Raw genomic sequence first — 9,717 nt, forward strand, 5'->3', positions numbered from 1 at the left:
TTAAGCGATATTTATCCCTAACGATGCTTAGCAACGAATTTTTTACCGCTAAGCATCGTCAGAAATTATCGCAGATAAACCTTGCTATTATCAAGGTTTATCACAAATGCCATAAAAAACGACCGCAATGCATTAATATCGCTGAAAACTCAGCGATATTCATGCATTACCGAGCTAATGCTCTTAGCCATGTTATCCACCTCCCATTGGATAACATGGCTAAGAACTGCTCAGGGCAGGTGGTAGCTTTTGGAGATATTCGCGCTTAGCGCGAATATCTCCAAAAGTTGGTAATAGGAGATAGCGATGTTAGCGACTGTTTCCAGTCGCAAACATCTTGGCATGCCCACTTTGCATGTCATTAGTGATAAATATCACTGACATGCAAATTGGGGCCCAAGAATGTCACTATCTCCTACTAGCGGTCGCTAACTGGTGTTAGCAACAGCTAGGTAATACAGAGATAATTTTATCTCCGCGAAGCGGAGCGCTGTTACAGATATATATCTTTTTTTGAACGTTAATTTCTCAAAATCCACTGAAGCACATATATTGAGACCTAGCAAAGGCACATCGAGCTACCAGTCCCTACAATTTTGCCAAGTTTTGTGCAAATCCATTCAGCCGTTCGATTATTATTATTAATTTTTTTTTTGCCCCGCGGGGCCCTTTTAAAACCTCCACATCAAACCTAGGGGGTCAGGGAGGATCTACTATGCCCCCTTATGGTCATTTGCCCCTTCGCTTTGGCCTCCTCTTGTCTCTCGATCCTACCGAGAGACAAGATGGCGGCCGCTACGGACTGTTTGGAATGTTTACAGACGCCGGAGAACCAATCAGCTTCGCAAAGCTCCGTTACGCGAAAAGTACGCGAAGCGGAGCGCTGTTACAGATATATATCTTTTTTTGAACGCTAATTTCTCAAAATCCACTGGAGCACATATATTGAGACCTAGCAAAGGCACATCGGGCTACCAGTCCCTACAATTTTGCCAAGTTTCGTGCAAATCCATTCAGCCGTTCGATTATTATTATTATTATTTTTTTTGCCCAGCGGGGCCCTTTTAAAACCTCCACATCAAACCTAGAGGGTCAGGGAGGATCTACTATGCCCCCTTATGGTCATTTGCCCCTTCGCTTTGGCCTCCTCTTGTCTCTCGATCCTACCGAGAGACAAGATGGCGGCCGCTACGGACTGTTTGGAATGTTTACAGACGCCGGAGAACCAATCAGCTTCGCTTCACAAAGCTCCGTAACGCGTAAAGTCCGCGAACCGGAGCGCTGCCTGGTCCGCTGTTACAGATATATATCTTTTTTTGAACGTTAATTTCTCAAAATCCACTGGAGCACATATATTGAGACCTAGCAAAGGCACATCGGGCTACCAGTCCCTACAATTTTGCCAAGTTTCGTGCAAATCCATTCAGCCGTTCGGGCTAAAAGTGAGGCCAACCGCCCTATGGAAAACTCAATGTTAAAAACGCGTTTTGGGACCCCCCTTTTTTCTCGGCCCCCCCTTGACGAACCCCCCCCCCAAATTTTCAGGGGCTGCTCAGAAACAAAATGTTCCATTTTCCTGAAAATGTCAGCCAATTCCGTCCACAAACGCCAAAGTTATTAGACATAGAATTTTCAAAAATCCCATAGAGAAAAAATCCTAACTATATATACCTACTGGCGACCGCCAGTAGGTAATATGTGTGTATATATATATGTGTATACATATATCTATATATATATGTGTGTGTGTGTGTATATATATATATATATATATATATATATATATATGTGCACATTTTAATAAAATATGCTGAAATAGACCGCCAAAAACTACTTAAGGAAATCGAATGCATTAATCAAGAATTAAATAACAGCAATAAGAAGGATATGATTGATAAAGCTAGGAAAGAAATAGAGGAAAGTTTAAATAAACATGAAGAGCGAATAAAAATCCGAAAAGTGCATACATTTGCGCGTGATCAAACAGACTATGAAATTGGACAGATATACACCTTTGCGCGCCGATATGAGAATGCAAAGAAATTGAGAATGGACGCCAGATCCCAGTCAAGTATCACTAAGTCCCCTGAAGGCCAACCAGGGGAGGAAGGATCAACCAGTACAGACACAGAATCCCTTACAAGTAATTCAAGTGTGGAAAGTATTAGGCAAGACAGAGTAGGCAGTAAAAATGTTCTTAGCTTGGGGGAAGAGGTTGATTTTTTAGTACTGGATCGCAGACAGACCCTCAGACCAAGGATAAGAAAAGAGGAGACACAAAACACAAAAGCAGGAATGCTGCCAGGCAATCCAGACGCAAGCGGTAAAGAAAAGAAGAAAAGGACTCAGTGGCGGAAGAAATAACTGAGGAAGATAAAACCGTAGTGAACTTGTCAGATCTAGTCTTAACAAATGGCGAAAAACAACTGTTAACTCTCGGCCTAAATTATTGTCCTTTGAGTGATTTTAATTATGCCAGCACCCGTATTGACATCTTTTGCTTTATTCGCAAATTAAAATTGAAAAAATTCTTCACCATTAAATCAGGTCTTGAAAAAGAAAAGGGAACCAGTAAAGTTGCGGCCAAAGAGATATCCTCAGAAGATTTGGCTGTATCAGATATTCCAACGCTAGTAACATTACTTGCCTGTCAGGTCAGGAATCTGCATGTGTCAATATTACTCGGGGTACACTGCAGGGCTGCCCATGCTCGCCATTACTGTTTGCTATCTATATCGAACCACTCCTACAGATGCTGGCGACATCTCAACGTATACAATCTATGGTGCTGCCTGGGGGCAGTATTCGTGTGTTAGCTTATGTTGATGACGTTGCCGTTATATCATCTGATCCCGAATCAGCATTACTTGAGATTGAAATTCTAACACAAGAGTTCGGTAATGTGTCGGTGTACAAACTTAATACACTGAAAACTCAGGTCATTTGTTCAACAGGGATTTGTCATAATGATTGTCGTGTTACTGCCGAGGCTAAATATCTTGGCATTAAAATCAGGTTGTCGCTTCAAGAGTTGGTTACGGTGAATTGGACAGACATGCTACATTCTGTTAAAAACCAGCTTGAAAAACTTGAATGTCTACATTTGTCGTTGGTTGGGAGAGGCAATGTCCTTAAAATGTCTATTTTGCCTAAAGTGCTGTACTATTTTCGGTCGGTACCACTGGAGGTATCTGCTATACAATTGAAGAAATTTCAATCCATAGTTGATAGGTTTCTATGGGGTTGGAAATCTTCGCGCAGGGCTTCTAAATTTATGACACTCCCACTTCTGCGCGGTGGATGGGGCGTTCCAAACTTTGCATTATATTATTTGGCCTGTCTTTTGCAAAATATCAAATACTCAGTGATTGGGGGAACTCCACCCGTATTTGAGAGCCCAGATATTTTCTCTCCTCTACTTGGTCCTCAACCACGACAAATGCTGCTTCGCTTTTTAGAACCTAGCTATTATAAAAGAACCAGGTTCAAATTAGTACTAGCGGCTTTTAAAGGATGGCGCTCAACCCGCAAAATCATTGGCCTGGGACGTATTAACTTTTATACTCCATGCAACTCCACAGAATTATTTCCGCCAATATTTTGGGATCGTACGATGCGTATATGGGGGGAGAAAGGCATTATATCTTTTGGTTCTATGTTTAAAGATGGTATAATGGTCTCATTTCACGAGTTGAAAGACAAATATACTGTCCCTCAACATGACTTTTTTAAGTATTTACAGCTACGTGATTTCATCTTTAAACACCAAAGTATTCTACCTCTAGGTCCTAATGATTTTATAGAAATTCTAAAAAAGCCGTCACGGATAGGGACTTTGTATAACTATTTGCTGAATACATATCAGGACGATATGGGGTTACAGGAGTCTAAATGGTGTATTAGATTGGGTATTCCTGTAGTACCCTTGCAAGATTCTATTAATACGGCCGCTAAAATTATTTTGTCTGCCAATTTACGATCACAGCATTACAAAACCTTATTTAATCTTTATCATACACCTTCTAAAATGCTGAAATGGGGCAATGCCAATAATGGGAAATGCTTTAGGTGTCAATCTGATATGGCAGATATTGTACATATTTTTTCCGATTGTTCAGTGTTAAAACCTTTTTTTACATCTATTGAGAAATTTCTGTCGCATATTCTAAACTGTGATGTGGTAATCTCTCGAGAGTTGATTATGTTTGGATTATCTAATGACACTGAGTTTTTTTTAGGATATTATAAAAATAGATATCTCATATTTATGGCTATGGCCGTAGCTCGCCTATGCATCTCCTCAATGTGGTTGAAACTGGAAGCAACGGTATATGAGATGTGGCGGGCAAAATTCTATAATGTTTTTTATTTAGAATATAATCTATATTGCATTAAATCCCTTAGGAAAATGCAAAGGGGGATTACAATTTGGCAGGCAATGATTGATCATTTGGGCCCGGTAGAATGATTATCTGATTGATTGTTTATGATTGTATTTTATCTTTTCTGTTTATTTGTATAATAAGCTTTGTGTATCAACGTCCCTTTTTGCTTTGTCGTATTCTGTACTTGGCTTTGAACTGAACTAATAAAAAAATTAAACAAAAAAAAAAGTAACATTACTTGATCTCAACAAAGAAAGTGACGGGCGATTGGAAAATAGTAATGCTAGTCAATTGGCAACGCAAACAAATTTGAAAAATATAAATTGCAGACAACAAGGCGCTGGATGCAGTCCATTCAAAACCAAGTCTACATTTTTGCCCATCATGCCAAAAGATGCAATAGACATATATCATGAGAGAGTGGTGGAAGATTTGAAAAAGTTAAATTCAAGAGTCAAACGTGTGAAAAAGAACAAAGACTTTAAAAGAAGACAATATGACAACTTGATCAAAAAACTACAAAAAAATGTGAAAGTGATCATTAAAAAATCGGACAAAGGGGGCAATATTTGTCTGTGGCCTAAGAAAGATTACGTACGAGAATGTATGCGACAACTTTAAGATGAACAATGTTATGTGAAGAGCTGCTCTAAAAACTATAATAAAGCCAAGGAAACACTCAAGAAAGAATTGTTACATTGGAAAAGGGAAGGTTTAATCTCTAATGAAGAATATTTATATCTACACAAAGAACATCCAGTCGTCCATAGCATTTACCTAATCCCAAAAGTTCATAAAAATGTCAGCCCAATACCAGGACGACCTATAATATCTGCTATTAACAGCATGAGCGAAAATGTTGGCAAATATGTTGATCATTTTTTACAAGATTTGGTAAGGAATTTGTGAAGGACACTGGGCATTTTTTTAACCAAAATTAAAGACACAGGTTGGAGTTAGGGAATGCTTTTGTTAACTCTAGACATTGAGTCCTTATATACAAGCATTGAATGGGGAAAGGGACTCAAAGCAGTGGAACATTATTTGGACTCTAGATCTATCGTCTTCTATGAACATAACAAAATGCTTTTATCACTTATTACTTGGTGTCTTGAAAATAATTATTTCCTTTTTGGTAAAGACATATATAAACAAAAACAGGGAGTTGCAATGGGGGCCTGCTTCTCCCCTAGCCTGGCATGTTTGCATGTTGGCTATTGGGAGGAGCGGGTCCTCAATGTGCTACACCAGAATTGGTTTAAAGAACATATAGTCAAATATTTGAGATATATTGATGATGTCTTTATAATATGGAAGGGCACTGAGAAAGAAGCACTCGATTTTGTAAATGCTATCAATGATAATGACTTTAACTTAACTTTTACCTCTCATGTTAGCAACACCACAATTGAATTCCTAGATGTGTCTATTTATGTAAAAAATCTGCAATTAGAAACGACACTCTTTCGCAAACCAACGGCGGGCAATGCAACATTGCACGCCAGCAGTGCGCATCCAGGCCACATAATCAAAAGTATTCTGTATTGTTAACTAATAAGATTGAAACGAATTTGTAGCACCGTAGAGGAATATGAAACTTGTAAACAAGACTCTTTGATGAGATTGCGAAAAAGAGGATACAATGAAAGAATCTTAATACAGGCTTGTGCTAAGGCAGATAAAATAGACAGAGCAGCCCTGTTACCCACTACAGAAGACCTAACAGAGACAGAAATAGATGAGGATGGTACTCCGAGACTAATTACTACTTTTAGCGCCCAAGAAAGGAAATTGAAAGCCATTATCAAACGTAATTGGCCAATAATTTTGACAGACAGCGTTTTAAGATCTCGCGTATCTGAAGTTCCAACTATTACCTTTTGCAAAAGTATTTCAATGGGTAGTAAAATAGTTAGAAGTAGTCCAGAAATGTCTCAGATAAATACTTGGTTGAAACCAAGCCTGGGCTTTCGTAAATGCACCACGTGCCGGGAATGTAAATTTGGATCTAATATGACCCATTTACAACACCATTTTCAGGTAGTACCATTCCCATCACAGGCAGCTACACCTGTAGAACTGACTTTGCTATTTATGTTCTGACGTGCACTTGTGGACTGAACTACATTGGTAGCACTAAGTTGCAAGTGCACGTCAGAATATTACAACATCTGAGAGCCATCATTAATAATGACTCATCATACCCAGTGGCGTGCCACTTTAAAGAAATACATGAGAGAGATATCAATTGTTTGAAATACTATGTTATAGATGCTATACCAGTCCTCCGTAGAGGTGGCAACCGAGAGGGTATGTTGAGACAGAAGGAAGCACGGTACATTCTTAATATGTATAGTAAATTTCCAAATGGCCTTAACACTTCGGATGAAATGCATCATTACCTATAAAGTCTTTGACAATCTTTATTGTTATTTGCCTTCAAATGCCCCAAAATAATTTCGGCTTGATTTCCCCATAATATCTCTATGCTCAGGCTTGAGCATATTTAGATCTATGGTGTGTTAAAACTAAAAATAAAATTAAAAAATCAAAAAATTAAAAAATAAATTTGAATTATGACAACATATTGATTGTCAGCTGCCTGACCCTACACAGCCAGCCTTTTAAATAGCTCTCACAATTTTAACACCATATTTATTTCACGAGTGTCTATATTAGGATAATAGATATTTATACATCATATATCTATTTATTTACTGATTTTATATGTTTTGCACTTTGCACAATAGGCACTTTAAGTCATAATGACCCATTTGGAACCTTTGAGGTATTTTTTATGGTATTTATACCGTTATATTAAATGCATATGATTTTAACTATGTGTATTTATTCAGAGATTTGCAGAATACAAGACTCATATATGAAATGTTAGAAGTTTTCATTTTCAGCATTATGCGGGTATTACTCTGTACTTTGGGTTTTATTCTACTTTGCTCATATGCGGTGCTACACATTCATGCATTTATATATTACGTTAAATATATGGATGACAGCGTATATATTTTAGAATAATTGGTTTTTAGTTATATTTATAAATATCAACTATTTAATTATTTATTTATTTATTATATGCCTTGCACTTTATATGTACATATGAGCAGCTCAAACATTTTTCTAGAGTCTGTCTTTTTCGCATTTATTTACCTCGTGGAAACAAACACATGTCTGTTTTCTGTCTCTATGCTCATGTGATGGTGATTGGTGTATGAAATCATTTGTATATATTTGCACAGCAATTCTTGCATCCTTGTGTGGTCAAGGGCATTCGTTGCCCGAAACGCGTTGCAAGATACATGAAAAGAAAACCAAGAAAATAAAGAATACTTGAATACAGATGACCTGGAGTCCGTTTACTCTGTTCGCCGCAAGGAGGTTCAGGAGTGAGTTTGTTGTTTACATATATATATATGTGTGTATATATTCACTTAAAAAAACATAGGTTTCAGGCCTTATATAGTTAGGAATTAGCATTTAAAAAACCATTGAAATTGCTCCTATATAGTTAGTTGTACTAACTATATTTCGCGCAACCGCAGTCCACTGCTGATGATGTCACATATTACATCATTCATGACATGGTCAGTGACATCACTTGTGACATCACTGATGACATCTCAAATGACATCACTGATGACATCTCATTTGACATCACTGATGACATCATCCAGTGACTGTGTGTTTCTGTAAAGTTTAAATATGTTTTACATATTGAAGAATGAGTGGATGTATAAGTGTCTGGATGAAGGATTTAGTAGGTGCGTGACTGACTGTATGAGTGAGTGATTAAATGTGTCTTACTAAATGCATGGGTTACTGACTAAACAGTCTAAATGTGTGCATCAGTATGTCTGTTGTTGTGTAAGCTGCTGCATGTGTTGATCAGTAGCTATATGAGTGGCTATATGGGTTATTGATTGGTTGCCCAAGTATTTGAATGGGAGACTGAGTGTGTGTGTGGGTGGCTGGGAGGTGTGTGACTCTGTGCATAGATGTGTGAGCAGTTGATTCACTAGGTGTATGAGTTCAAGAGTGCATGTGGAAACAGCTATATGGGCGGTTGACTGTGTGCATGGGTGTGTTGGTGAGTGAATGGATATCTCAGTGCTACATGTCCAAGTAAGTACATATGTAAAACACAGTGCATGTGAGAGTTGGCATATATAAATTACTATACATGAGAGCCAGTGAATGTGCGAGTGGCTGTATGGATCATTGTGTACTTGTATCAGTGATTGTATAAGAGAGTAAGTATGTGTTAGTATATGTTTGAATAAGTAAGGTGTTGTGTGTATAACTGTATAGTTGAGGAAATGGAAGTGTGATTGATTCTTTGCATGACTGACTAGGTGTGTGAGTAACTCCATGGATGAGTGGCAGTGTGTGAGTGTCTGTATAGGTGTATGAGTGCATATGATAGTGTTGTATTGATGAGTGACTGTATGTATGAGTGATTCTATGGGTGAATGAGTGAATGTGTGTGTAGACCTAGGAATCAGTGAGTGCGTATGTAGTAACTGGTATTGGTGTGTCAATGGTATCAAGAATGGTAGTCTGTATTTAACACTGGGTGTATCAAAGGTTATATTAGAGTGTGAGGAGGTGCATCGTATTATCACATGAATGATATCATCAGTGATGTCATCAGTGATGTCATTTGAGATGTCATCAGTGATGTCATCAGTGATGTCACTGACCATGTCATGAATGATGTAATATGTGACATCATCAGCAGTGGATTGCGGGTGCGCGAAATATAGTTAGTACAACTAACTATATAGGAGCAATTTCAATGGTTTTTTAAATGCTAATTCCTAACTATATAAGGCCTGAAACCTATGGTTTTTTAAGTGAATTTGCAAGGTTTTTAAAATGCTAATTCCTAACTATATAAGGCCTGAAACCTATGGTTTTTTAAGTGAATTTGCAAGGTTTTTTAAATGCTAATTCCTAACTATATAAGGCCTGAAACCTATGTTTTTTTAAGTGAATTTGCAAGGTTTTATAATGCTAATTCCTAACTATATAAGGCCTGAAACCTATGGTTTTTTAAGTGAATTTGCAAGGTTTTTTAAATGCTAATTCCTAACTATATAAGGCTTGAAACCTATGGTTTTTTCAGTGAATTTGCAAGGTTTTTTAAATGCTAATTCCTAACTATATCAGGCGTGAAACCTATATCTCTTTTCAATAAATTTCAAAGGTTTTGTAAATGCTAATTCTATTAGCGGATAACGTTTATATATGTTATTATCCTTCTGGGACCACCTGAGCAGCCATCTTGTTTCTCAGGAGAAGTGAGGCACAAGAGAGC

The sequence above is a fragment of the Lissotriton helveticus genome, chromosome 7, assembly GCF_964261635.1.
Source record: "Lissotriton helveticus chromosome 7, aLisHel1.1, whole genome shotgun sequence".
Lineage (NCBI taxonomy): Eukaryota > Metazoa > Chordata > Amphibia > Caudata > Salamandridae > Lissotriton > Lissotriton helveticus.